This window comes from Pan paniscus, chromosome 22 (assembly GCF_029289425.2).
Source record: "Pan paniscus chromosome 22, NHGRI_mPanPan1-v2.0_pri, whole genome shotgun sequence".
Lineage (NCBI taxonomy): Eukaryota > Metazoa > Chordata > Mammalia > Primates > Hominidae > Pan > Pan paniscus.
In genome coordinates this window covers 11,500,076-11,512,201 of record NC_073271.2, presented here as the reverse complement: position 1 = coordinate 11,512,201, position 12,126 = coordinate 11,500,076, and the positions used below count along the sequence as shown (strand labels likewise).

At 34.8% G+C, this 12,126-nt stretch overlaps 1 protein-coding gene across 9 annotated transcripts in view; it reads left to right on the top strand.

Annotated features, from left to right (window-relative positions):
• The window catches only part of NRIP1 (nuclear receptor interacting protein 1), a 332,678-nt gene that overhangs the window by 39,763 nt on the left and 280,789 nt on the right, over positions 1–12,126 (top strand). The gene's annotated exons all lie outside the window — the stretch shown is intronic.

The following is a 12,126-nucleotide window of genomic DNA, read 5'->3' as shown; positions in this document are numbered from 1 at the left end:
GAAGAAGATGTGCAAGACTCTAGGGTGTATACCCAAGAGTAGATATGTAAAGAATGCTCAATTATATGAAATAATATGAAGTTGTTTCCAATGTTATCAGACCAGTTTACATTTCATTAATAATATATCAGAAGCTTCTGTTGAGCTACATCATTGTCAAATCTAAGAATTGTCAGACTTTTTAACTTTTTCCAAATTAGTAGATACAAAGTGGCATCGTATTATGATTTTGATTTACTTTTCTGTGTGATAACGAATGAGGCTGAACATCTTTTCATGTGTTTTTTCATCATCGGTGTATTATTTTATGAAATTCTTATTATATCCTATGCCCATTATGTACTCAAAACTGTTTTTTTATGCATTTGTATTCTACATATTTTTAATTTTAAAGTAACACAGAAAAGTTACACGTACAATACAGTGGAACTTTTTTCCTCTGTTGACTTATTTCCCATGAATAAACAAGTGTGTGTTTCCCAGAAAGAAACAAGACCTTGTCCTGGAAACCAGAACAAAACCATCAAAATCATTGGTCATCACTACTCTCTAATCCTCAGAGCTCATTCAAGTTTCCAAGTTGTCCCGATAATGTCCTTTTCAGCAAAAGGATTCCATTTAGAATCACACTTTGCATTTTACTTGTCTCATCTTTTTGGTCTCCCACAGTCTGGAACAGTTCTTCAGTCTTTGACTTTAAAGACACTGGCATGTTAGAAGACCATGTCGGCCCGTAATTGTGTAGAATATCTTTTCCTTTAGGGTTGTCTTCTGTTTCCTCATGATTAGATCCATGTTATGAATATTGAGCAGGAATATCACAGAAGTGATACTGTGTCTTCTCTTTGCATCCTATGTGGTGGCATACAATTTCATTTTGACCCATTACTGTTGACTTTTCACTGGGATTACTTGATTAAGATGATGTCTGCTAAGTTTATCTACTGTGAAATTACTCATTTTCCCTCTGTAATTAGTAATTATTTTGCATGCAGGTGCTTTGAAACTATGTAAAATCCCTTCCCTGATCACAGTTTTAGTTAATTTATTTGTATCAGTGTGTGCTTATGAGCCCGTATTTTATTCAGTGAGCTGTAATCCATTACTTTTGTAACTTATTTTGGTGCCCTTGTTGTCCCTGATTTTGCCAGCGGTATCCCCTTCAGTATCTTTTTGACATGTCATCCCTTGATCATACTGATATCTCTAATTTCATTCCAATCCTATAGGCTTCAATTATATTTCCTTCCCTTTTTGTACCTCCTCTTATAGTGAGAAACCTGACTACCATGATCCTTAGTGTTACTTTATTTGATCATTCTCCCTGTATGTAGTCAATCTGCCATTTCTCCTGTCCCTCACCCTACCCCTTAGTTTTACTTGAGCCACAAAGCCCCTTTATGTGGAAGCCGTTCTCACCCCACATCGATTTCTACATTGCACACCACAGTGCATCTTTTTGTGGACTCCCTTCTGCTCCAGCTTGGGCATTGATACCCAGTGCTGGACCACTCCTGTGCAAGGACTTCTCTGTCATCCTGCTCACCTCAAACCACCCTTTTCTTAATTTATTGGATGCAAAATGGCATCTTATTGGTCTTGATTTGCTTTTCTGTGATTGCTAATAAGGTTAGACATCTTTTCATGTGATTATTCACCATTAGTGTATTCTTTCGTGAAATGTGAGTTCATACTTTTTGTACATTATATACTTAAAACTTTACATTAAATACTTTTGTGTCTTAAATTTTTAAAAATTTTAAAATAACACATACAATAACAAGAACAATACAGATCTAGAGCTTGGGCTCGAATTCCCCATACCACATCATTTCTTCTACTCCACAGTGACACCCACCTCATCCTGCTTGAGCTCTCTGACCCCTCTTATTAGGGCTACCCCCTCTCTATTTTGCCCATTTTTAATTAAAATGTTATAGGACACACACACACACACACATTCTGGATACCAAAGTTTTGTGTGTGTGTGTGTGTGTGTGTGTGTGTGTGTGTGTGTGTGTGTGTGTGTGTGTGAGACAGAGTGTCTGTCGCCCAGGCTGGAGTGCAGTGATGCGTTCTTAGCTCACTGCAACCTCCGCCTCCTGGGTTCAAGCAATTCTCCTGCTTCAGCCTCCCTAGTAGCTGGGATTACAGGTGACTGCCACCACACCCAGCTAATTTTTGTATTTTAGTAGAGACGGGGTTTCACCATGTTGGCCAGGCTGGTCTCGAACTCCTGACCTCAAATGATCCACCCACCTTGGCCTCCCAAAGTGCTGGGATTATAGGTGTGAGCCATCACACCAACCCCCAATTTTTTTGGCAGTGTGTTTTATGGTGTTGTTCATTTTTCATCTTCTGTTGTATTTTTGATGAATGAAGTTTTCAATTTTAATGCATTTGAATTTATTAATCTTAACACTTTGCATATAGTTAACCCTTTCTGTGTCTTAAGGAAACGTTTCCTACTATGAGATCATAAAGATATCCTCTTATATTTTGTTTTAAAAATATTAAAGACATGCCTTCTCTATTTAAAACTTTAATCCCTCTGGAATTTATTGTTTATATGTTAGAGATCAGGAATCCACTTTTGCCTCCACGATGGGTAACCAGTTGTTCAACACTATTGAATGATGTCTCCCTTCTCTGGGGATCTAAAGTGTAACTTTTGTCAAATATTTTATCTGTGTGATGATCTACTTCTCCAGCAATCAATTTTTCTCTTTTCCAGGAGCGCACTAGCTTAATTATTAGAACTTTATGATACATTTTGGTATCTGGCAAGGCAAGTTTCCTACTATTTTCTTTTGGTGGTAGGATTTTTTCTCTTTCATGGGCTTTTGCTGCTCCATGCAAATTTTAGAATCAACTTATTAAACCTTTTACATTTTGATAGGCATTGCCTTAAAGGCATTTGTTTAATTTGGGAAGAATTGTCATTTTACGATACTGAGTATTTATATAATAAACATGGTATGGTGTGTCATTCCATTTATTTGGATTATTTAGGTTTCGTTGTTAATGCCTTCCAATATATTTTATTTATATTGAACATGCAGTATTTACAAGTTACTTTTATTCCTAGGTATGCTTTGCTGTTGGATATTTTTTAAATGTTGTTTTCTGTTTGTTACTGGTGTACAAGAATACAGTTGATTTTTTTTTTAAAAAGTATTCTAATATTTAGCCAGAATTAATTGAATATTAACAAACTGTTCTGATAAATGTGACATAACTTCAGAAGCACACAAGTAAGATTAGAGATCTAGGTTTTTACCCTGAAATTACTTTTGATGTTTTAATAAGTATTAGGTGAATAGTCATTTTTATAGCTTTATTGAGATATAATTTACATACTATAAATTCACCTGTTTAAAGTGTTCAGTTCCGTAGTTTTTATGTTCACATAGGTGCGTAACCAACACCACAGTCTTTTTTTAACAGTTTCATGATCTTAAAAGGAGCTCCACACCTGTTAGCTGTCACTCTCCATTTCCATCCCTTCCCACCCCAGCCCTAGACAACCACTGATCCTTCTGTCTAGATTAATTTGCCTATTCTGTACATTCCATAGAAATGGGATCACATGTGATTTTCAGTGATTGGCTTCTTTCACTGAGCGTAATAAAGTTTGACTATGTTGTAGCATGTGTCAGCACTTCATTCCTTTTTGTGACTAAATAATACTTCATTGTATGGATTTATCACATTTTATGTATTTATCAGTGGATGGACATCAGGTTTTTATTTCCCTTCTGTATATACACAGGAATGGAATTCCTGGGTCATGTCGTAACTTGATGTTGCTTTTTAAGGAACTATCTGTTCCCCTTAGTGGCTACACTGCATTTTACATTCCCACCAGTAGTGTATGAAGAAGGTGGATAGTCATCTTAATTCTACTTTTGCATTCTCCAAAGAGTAATTGTAATACATTAGGTTTATCTTAAAGTATGATTGTTATTTAAAATAATGAGAGAAGTGGCAGCGTATTTTACATCAGACTCATTTTTTTCTTCAACTTTTAAGTTCTGGGGTACATGTGCAGGATGCGCAAGTTTTTTACATAGGTAAACATATGCCATGTGGTTTACTGCATAGATCAACCCATCACTTAGATATTAAGCCCAGCATCCATTAGCTATTCTTCCTGATGCTCTCCCTCCCCCTGTACCTCCCACCCAACAGGCCCAGTGTGTGTTGTTCCCCAGAAATGTGTCCATGTATTCTCATCATTCAGCTCCCACTTTTAAGTGACAACATACAGTGCTTGGTTTTCTGTTCTGCGTTAGTTTGCTGACGATAATGGCTTCTATCCATGTCCCTGCAAAGGACATGATCTCATTCCTTTTTATGGCTGCACAGTATTCCATGGTATGTATGTACCACATTTTCTTTATCCAGTCTATCATTGATGGGCATTTGGGTTGATTTCATGTCGTGGCTGTTGTGAATAGTGCTGCAGTGAACATACATGTGCATGTGTCTTTATGATAGAATGATTTATAATCCTTCAGGTGTATACCCAGTAATGGGATTGCTGGGTCAAATGGTATTTCTGCCTCTAGGTCTTTGAGGACTTGCCACGCTGTCTTCCACAATGGTTGAACTAATTTACACTCCCACCAACAATGTAAAGGATTCTTTTTTCTCCACAACCTTGCCAGCATCTGTTGTTTTCTGACTCTTTAATAATCACCATTCTGACAGGCATGAGATCGTTATCTCATTATGGTTTTGATTTGCATTTCTCTAATGATCAGTGATGTTGAGCTTTTATATCTATATTTGCTGGCCGCACGAATGTCTTTTTAGAACTGTCTGTTCATGTCTTTGTCCACCTTTTAATGTTTTTTTCTTGTAAATTTGTTTAAACTCTTTGTAAACTCTGGATATTAGACCTTTGTCAGCACATCAGACTCATTTTAAATAAATTTATGATTTTGTATGTAATATATCATTTTTATTTTTGTTTTTCATGGCTTTATTTAGGTATAATTTACATGTATCAAGCAATTCATCCACTGCAAGTGTTCAGTTGGAAGGTTTTGAATCAATGCACTCAGATGTTGCAGCCATCACCACAGTCCGGCGTTAGGACATTTTCATGTCTTCACAGAGTCCTTCACGCCCATTTCCAATCTCTGCTCTCCTCTCCTGCCCCAGGAGGTGATCTACTTTCTCTACATACAGTTGAGCTTTTTAAGACATTTCATATATAAATGGAATCATACACTATAGATATCTTTTTGGAATCATACAATATAGATATCTTTTGTATTTAGCTTCTTTCACTAAGCATTAAGTTTCTGAGGTTCATCCTTGGTGATGTGAATCATTAGTTCATTCCCTTTTTTGTTGGTTACACTTTATGCTTGCCTTTAATAGTTGATGGGCATTTGTTTTGTTTACAATTTTTGGTTGTTATGATTGATGCTGATATCACCATTTGTAGACAGATTTTTTGTGGACATATATTTTCATTTCTCTTAGGTACTCCAGTGTAAAATTAGTGGGTCATTGCAAGGTTATACATTCATGTATGTTTAACTTTTTGAAAACCACCAAACTGTTTTTCAAGTGGTTATGCCATTTTTACATTCTCACCAGCAATGGAGGAGAGTTTCAGTTTCTTCCTGTCCTCCCCAACCTTTGAGTTTTTTCAGTCTTTTTTTTCTTAAAATATAGCTATTCTAGTGAGTGTGTGATGTGATCTCATTGTGATTTTACTAGTATTTCATGTCTTTAGTGGATGACAATGAGCATCTTTTTATGTGTTTACTAAACATTCACATGTCTTCTTTGGTGAAGTACCTTTAAATCTTTAGTCCATTAAAAACAATTTGGTTAGTTTATCTTATTGCTGACTTCAAAGGGTTTTAATATATGCTGTATAGTATATCTTCATCAGTTATATGGTTTGCATATATTTTCTTCCATTCTGTGGATTGTCTTTCAATTTGATGACATTCCATTTTTCATTTTTTTAAATGGATTGTGCTTTTGTTTTCTTATTTAAGGAATATTTCTGTAACTTAAGGTCATAAGAGTTTATCCTATTCCTTCTTCTAGAAGTTGTGTTTTAATTTTTACAATTCAGACTATAATCCATTTTGAGTTATTTTTGTATGTTGAGAGATACAGGTTTACACTTATTTATTTATTTTCGCATATGGATATCTAACTGTACCGCACCATGTATTAAAAAGACTATTATTTTAATTGCAGTGGCATATTTGTCGAAAATCAAATGACTATGAATGGGAGTTTATTCTGGACTCTATTGTGTTCCATTGTCTATATGTGTACCTTTATAGCAGGACCAACACTGTTGGTTACCATATAGATTTATAGTATGTTTTGAGATTAGATAAGTTTAAGTCCTGCAGCTTCATACTTTTTCAGAGTTGTTTCACTATTCTTGGTATTTTATACTTTCATATATATTTTAGGACCAATTTCTAGAAAAAGATTACGATGGCATTTAGGTAGATCAATGTAGGGAGAATTGACGTCTTAGTAATATTGGATCTTTCAATCAACTGAATCTTTGTTCCAATAAACAAGTCTTCTTTAATTTCCCTCAACAGTGTTTTGTAGTTTTGAGTGCACATGTTTTACTCCTGCCTCTGCTTCCCAAAGTGCTGGAATTACAGGCGTGAGCCACCGTGCCCGGCTGCATTTCTTATATACTGGCAACAAACCATCCAAAAATAAATTCCATTCAGCCACAAGAGTAACAAAAAGAATAAAGCTTAAGAATAAATTTAATGGCCAGGTGTGGTGGCTTATGCCTGTCATCCCAGCACTTTGTAAGGTCTAGGTGGGTGGATCACCTGAGGTCAGGAGTTCAAGACCAGCCTGACCAACATAGTGAAATCCCGTCTCTACTAAAAATACAAAATTATCCAGGCATGGTGGTGCATGCCTGTAATCCCAGCTACTTGGGAGGCTGAGGCAGGAGAGTTGCTTGAACCTGGGAGTCAGAGGTTGCAGTGAGCCAAGACTGCATCATTGCACTCCAGCTTGGGTGACAGAGTGAGACTGTGTCTCAAAAAAAAAAAAAAAAAGAAAAGAAAAGAAATGCAGTTGATTGTGGATCTTGTCATAAACCTTTCTGAACTTTTTTTTATTAATTATTTGGGGTTTCTTGTAGAGTCCTTAGAGTTATTGGCAAGCAAGATCATGTTACCTGCATATAAGGATAATTTTGACTTCTTTTTCAGTCTATCTATCTTTATATTTGTTGCACTGAGTAGACATCAGATATCCTTGTCTTCTTCAGATCTTAGGTGGGGAAAGCATTCAGTCTTTCACCATTAGTATGATATTAGTTGTAGGCAATTATCTTAGAAAGGAAAGATTGTTTTAACACTGAAACAATTAATATAGTAATTATATATATTATAAATATAATAATATATTATTAATAGACTAAAAGACTAAAAACCCACATAAAAGAGTAAAAACTCACATGATTATCTCGATAGATACAGGAAAAATCATTTGACAAAATCCAACACATCAGTGATAAAAGCAAACAAAACTCAAAAACTACACATAGGGAGGAGGGAATAGCAGCTGTATTATATACTACAGCTGTATAATAATTAATAGTGGAAGGTGGAATTTTTTCTCCGTAAAATGGGGACAAAGCATGAATGTTTGCGCTCACCACTTCTTTTCAACACTAGACTGGAAGTTCTAGCCATATTTTTTCTCATTGTAATGTTTATGCAGCCTATTTTGGAGCATGTGGAAATATTAAGGGAAAATAACCCCAACTCCTTTTCCTACCATCTAGAATATCACTGTTATCATTGTGTTCTCCGTCCCTTCAGTATGGTGTGTGTACATGTGTATGGGGTAACACATTAAAAAACAAATTTGAGATCGTACTTTATGCTCACATCTCTGACCTAATTTGTTACCATTTTTTTCCTTGCTCATTACTACCTACTTTGGTCATCTCTCAGTTCCTTAAGCAGGCACGTCCTTTGCATACACTATTTCTTTTATTGGAAATTCTCTTCACTTTATTCTTTGTATGACTAGGGCCTTCTCAGCTTAAATGTCATTTTCTCAGAGAAGCTTTTGCTTTTCCTTATCACTTTATGTAAAGTAGCTTCCTCTCTACCTCTTGCTTTGTTTGAAATCTTCAATTATTTTATTTTCTGTTTGCTTCTTTCCTGTCTCTTTCCCATGGGAACTGTGTTCGTCTTATTCATGTTGTAATTCCAGCACCTAGCATAGTGTCTAGCCTTCTAATTTGTTTAGCAATTCGTTCAACTCAGATGAATAGTATCTTGCTTTCTTAGCATTGTATTCTGATAATTTTACCACATTATTAAATAAATGGATCTTTGAAAACATCCATTTTAAAGATTGTATAATATTTCATAATATAATTATGATGAAGTTATTTAAAATTTTCTTATTCATTAGACATGCTTCTTTTGTCATGATTCAAAACACATCTGGCATATTCAGTTTCACTGACTTGAACTGAAGGCTAATTTACTCACTTATTAATATAGGAAAACTTTAAGTATTAATGTTAGAGTAGTTTATTTTGTGTTATCTTTTGTTGGTTTTATTTAAATATTCTTTTAATTTATCTTTTGTGTGGTCATATATTTGTCTCAGAAGGACAGTGTCTTAGTAGAGACCAACCATTAACATAAACAATTCTAGAATGTGACAAAATATCAAATACACATTGTGGGCTTGGAATACTTTTAACTTTTTACATGGAAAATGTAGGCTCATTAAGTTCATATGCTAGTACCAAGTGTTTTGCAAAACACTAGCAAAACACTTGCTAGTACCAAGTATTTTGCATTACCTGAATTGAGACCATTGTAGATGAACAGTAGTAGGGAAAAATCAGAATTTATTTTCCAGAGAACTGTCAAGGCGCCCTGTCTTTTTCCAAAATACTGAAATTTGAATTCCACCTCAGTCTCTTATTGGCTTTGTGATTTGGGGTAACTTAAACCCAGTTTCCTCATCTACAAACTGGGGATAATAATAATCACCTTACAGGGTTTTTTAAAGATTATATCTGTAAAAGGCTTATTGTTATGTTTGAGACATAGTAATTGCTCATTAAACTATAGTTATCATTACCTGTTAAGTCTCTTAGTTCTGGGAGTGTTGGTAAGAGTAGTAGCTGTAAGGATTCCTCATGGTGTCATCAACAGATAATGACCAGTTCATTAATAATGTTCCTCTAAGTTGGGCACCGTGGTGCACACCTGCAGTTCCAGCTACTTGGGAGGTTGAGTTGGGAGGATCATTTGAACCCAGGAGTTTGAGACCAGCCTGAGCAACATAGTGAGATCCTCGTCTCTAAAAATAAAAATAATAATGATAATAGTAATGTTCCTCTAGAGATATTTCCTTTTACCCTTCTCAGGAGTTGGTGGTTTTCTTTATAGAATATGCCAGTTTGTAGGGTTTCTTATCTATATACACAGACCAAAAAAAGATTTAGCCCACAAGTTCACATTTTAAAGTTCCAGTAATCAATTTATAGATTACTAGTTGCAGCATTCTCTTTCCTTCCTTCCTTCATTCTTTTCTTTTTCTTTCTTTTCTTTCTTTCTTTCTCTTTTCTTTCTTTCTTTCTTTTCTTTCTTTCTTTCTTTTCTTTCTTTCTTTCTTTCTCTCTCCCTCTCTTTCTTTCCTTCCTTCTTTCCTTCTTTCTTTCTTTGACGGAGTCTTGCTCTGTCGCCCAGGCTGGAGTGCAGTGGCGCGATCTTGGCTCACTGCAAGCTCTGCCTCCCAGGTTCACACCATTCTCCTGCCTCAGCCTCCCGAGTAGCTGGGACTACAGGTGCCCACCACCACACCCAGCTAATTTTTTTATATTTTTAGTAGAAATGGGGTTTTACCTTGTTAGCCAGGATGGTCTCGATCTCCAGACCTCATGATCTGCCCATTTCGGCTTCCCAAAGTGCTGGGATTACAGGTGTGAGCCACTGCGCCCGGCCAGCATTCTCAAATATAGTTATGATTACTTTCTTGTTCCAACTTTAAAATAAAAGGTTATAATCTTTTTTCAAGAAGGAAAAAAGGTAATTGAAAACTGAACAGTTAAATTCTACTGGAATTTCAGTGAGTTGGTAGATAATGTTGATAACGGGAAGATGGGCGTGCCTTGAGTATTACTTCAGAGACTGGGGATTGGAGACTTCAGAAATTCCCAAGGTCCCTACCACATTCTAATAGGAGTACTCATGTAATTACAAATATGGTTATTGTTAAGTTGATGTGTGAATCACATCCTTCTAGGTATATATAATCAGGGCAAGTGATTGTTTCCTACTCTTCTTAGAATTCCTATCTGAATTTATAGTCAAGATTTAATTGAGTCCAAGATCTATAATTTGGGGCATATGACTTAACCAGCCCTGCTTAGTATCTGTTGCTCCTCTATGAAATGGAATCTCTGCTCATTTCACTGAGTTGTGAAAATCAAATACAGTCATGTCTATGATAGCATTTTGTAACTGGTAAAGCATTACTCACTTAATGATGCTCCCATTTATGTGTCAGACCTGTCTCTTTCCCAAACAGCTATTTAGTAGGGTGCTGCTGGTGGCCGTGTGATAGCTCAGAACTACATCTGTATTGTGCACTGCCTCTTAGGAGTTTTATACTTGTATTAGGGAGTGGAAAATTTTAAATTTTTTCCTATTTGCATCATTTTATTTGTGTTGTTTGTGAGAAAAGTAATATGTATGTATTTACTGTAGAGAAATTAGAAAATGCAAATCAGCAAAAAGAAAAAATAATAATTACCTCTAAATGCAGAAATAATTACTGCATTTACTTTTGTTTAAAACAAAAATTCAATTATGCTGAAATAATGTTGTTTCCTGTTTTTATCACTTATATAGTATATAATTTCATATAATTTAATTTTCTTGTATAATATTTTAATGACTACATAATATTCCGTGATGTAATATACTGTAGTTTATTTAACTATTTCTAATTTTCTCATTTTGACATTTTATGGCTGTATACAATGCACTGCACAAATATAATAATATGTATTTTGAACATCCTTATGGCTAAATATTTACACCTATCCTCCATGTTTTTTTTAATTAGGATAAATCTTAGACATGGAATTGCTGCATCAACGGACATGTAACATGTTAAGGCATTTAATTTTTGTTGCAGTTTTATCGAGGTATAATTGATGAATAAACTGCACATATTTAAGGAACAATCTGACAAGTTTTGACATGTGTGTACACCTGTGAAACCATCATCACCATTAAGATGATATTTCTTTGTAATCCCTCCCTTGGGCATCCTTCATCCCCAGGCAACCTCACTGATCTATTTTCTTTCACAATAGATGAATTTGCATTTTCTGGAATGTTATCCAAATGGAATCACACAAAATATGTTTCTTTTTGTCTCGCTTCTTGCACTCAGGGTAATTATTTTGAGATTCATCCATATTTATTTTCCGTATGTGTTGTGTGTATTCTGTTTTGATACTGAGTAGTAAAATTATATTGTATGGATATACCATATGATTCATTCACCTATTGATGGGCATTTCAGTTGTTTCCAGTTTTTGACTATTAAAAATAAATCTACTTTGGGCATTGTTGTGTAAATCTTTTCATGGATATATAGGGCATTTGATATTTATTACCAATTTTTTTGCTGCAAAGATTACATACTTGGTATTTTGAAACTGAAAAAGTTCCATATAAGAAAACTATAGCTATTCTTTTTTTTTTTTTTTTAAGAGATACACGTTTAGGAGGATTTATAATTTTTTGTATGTAAATTAATTAATTTAGCACAGCACGCTAAGAAATTTGAAATTAACAAAGGTTAATAAACACATCCTAGCAACTATAAACCTTTTTCACAGCTTATTTTGTTGAAGCAGCTACTTTTATCGATTATTACCTAGAAAGCAGAGATCTATTGCTTTCTGTTAATGAACCAGCATTCATAAACAATTGATATTTTTCTGTCAAATGACTACTTTTGTATTGAACTTGAACAAGAAAAGGTAATGGGATAAGTTGAACTTGATCAAAAGGTATTCCAGAATCTGGTTTGGAATAGATGCCAAACTATCTTTTC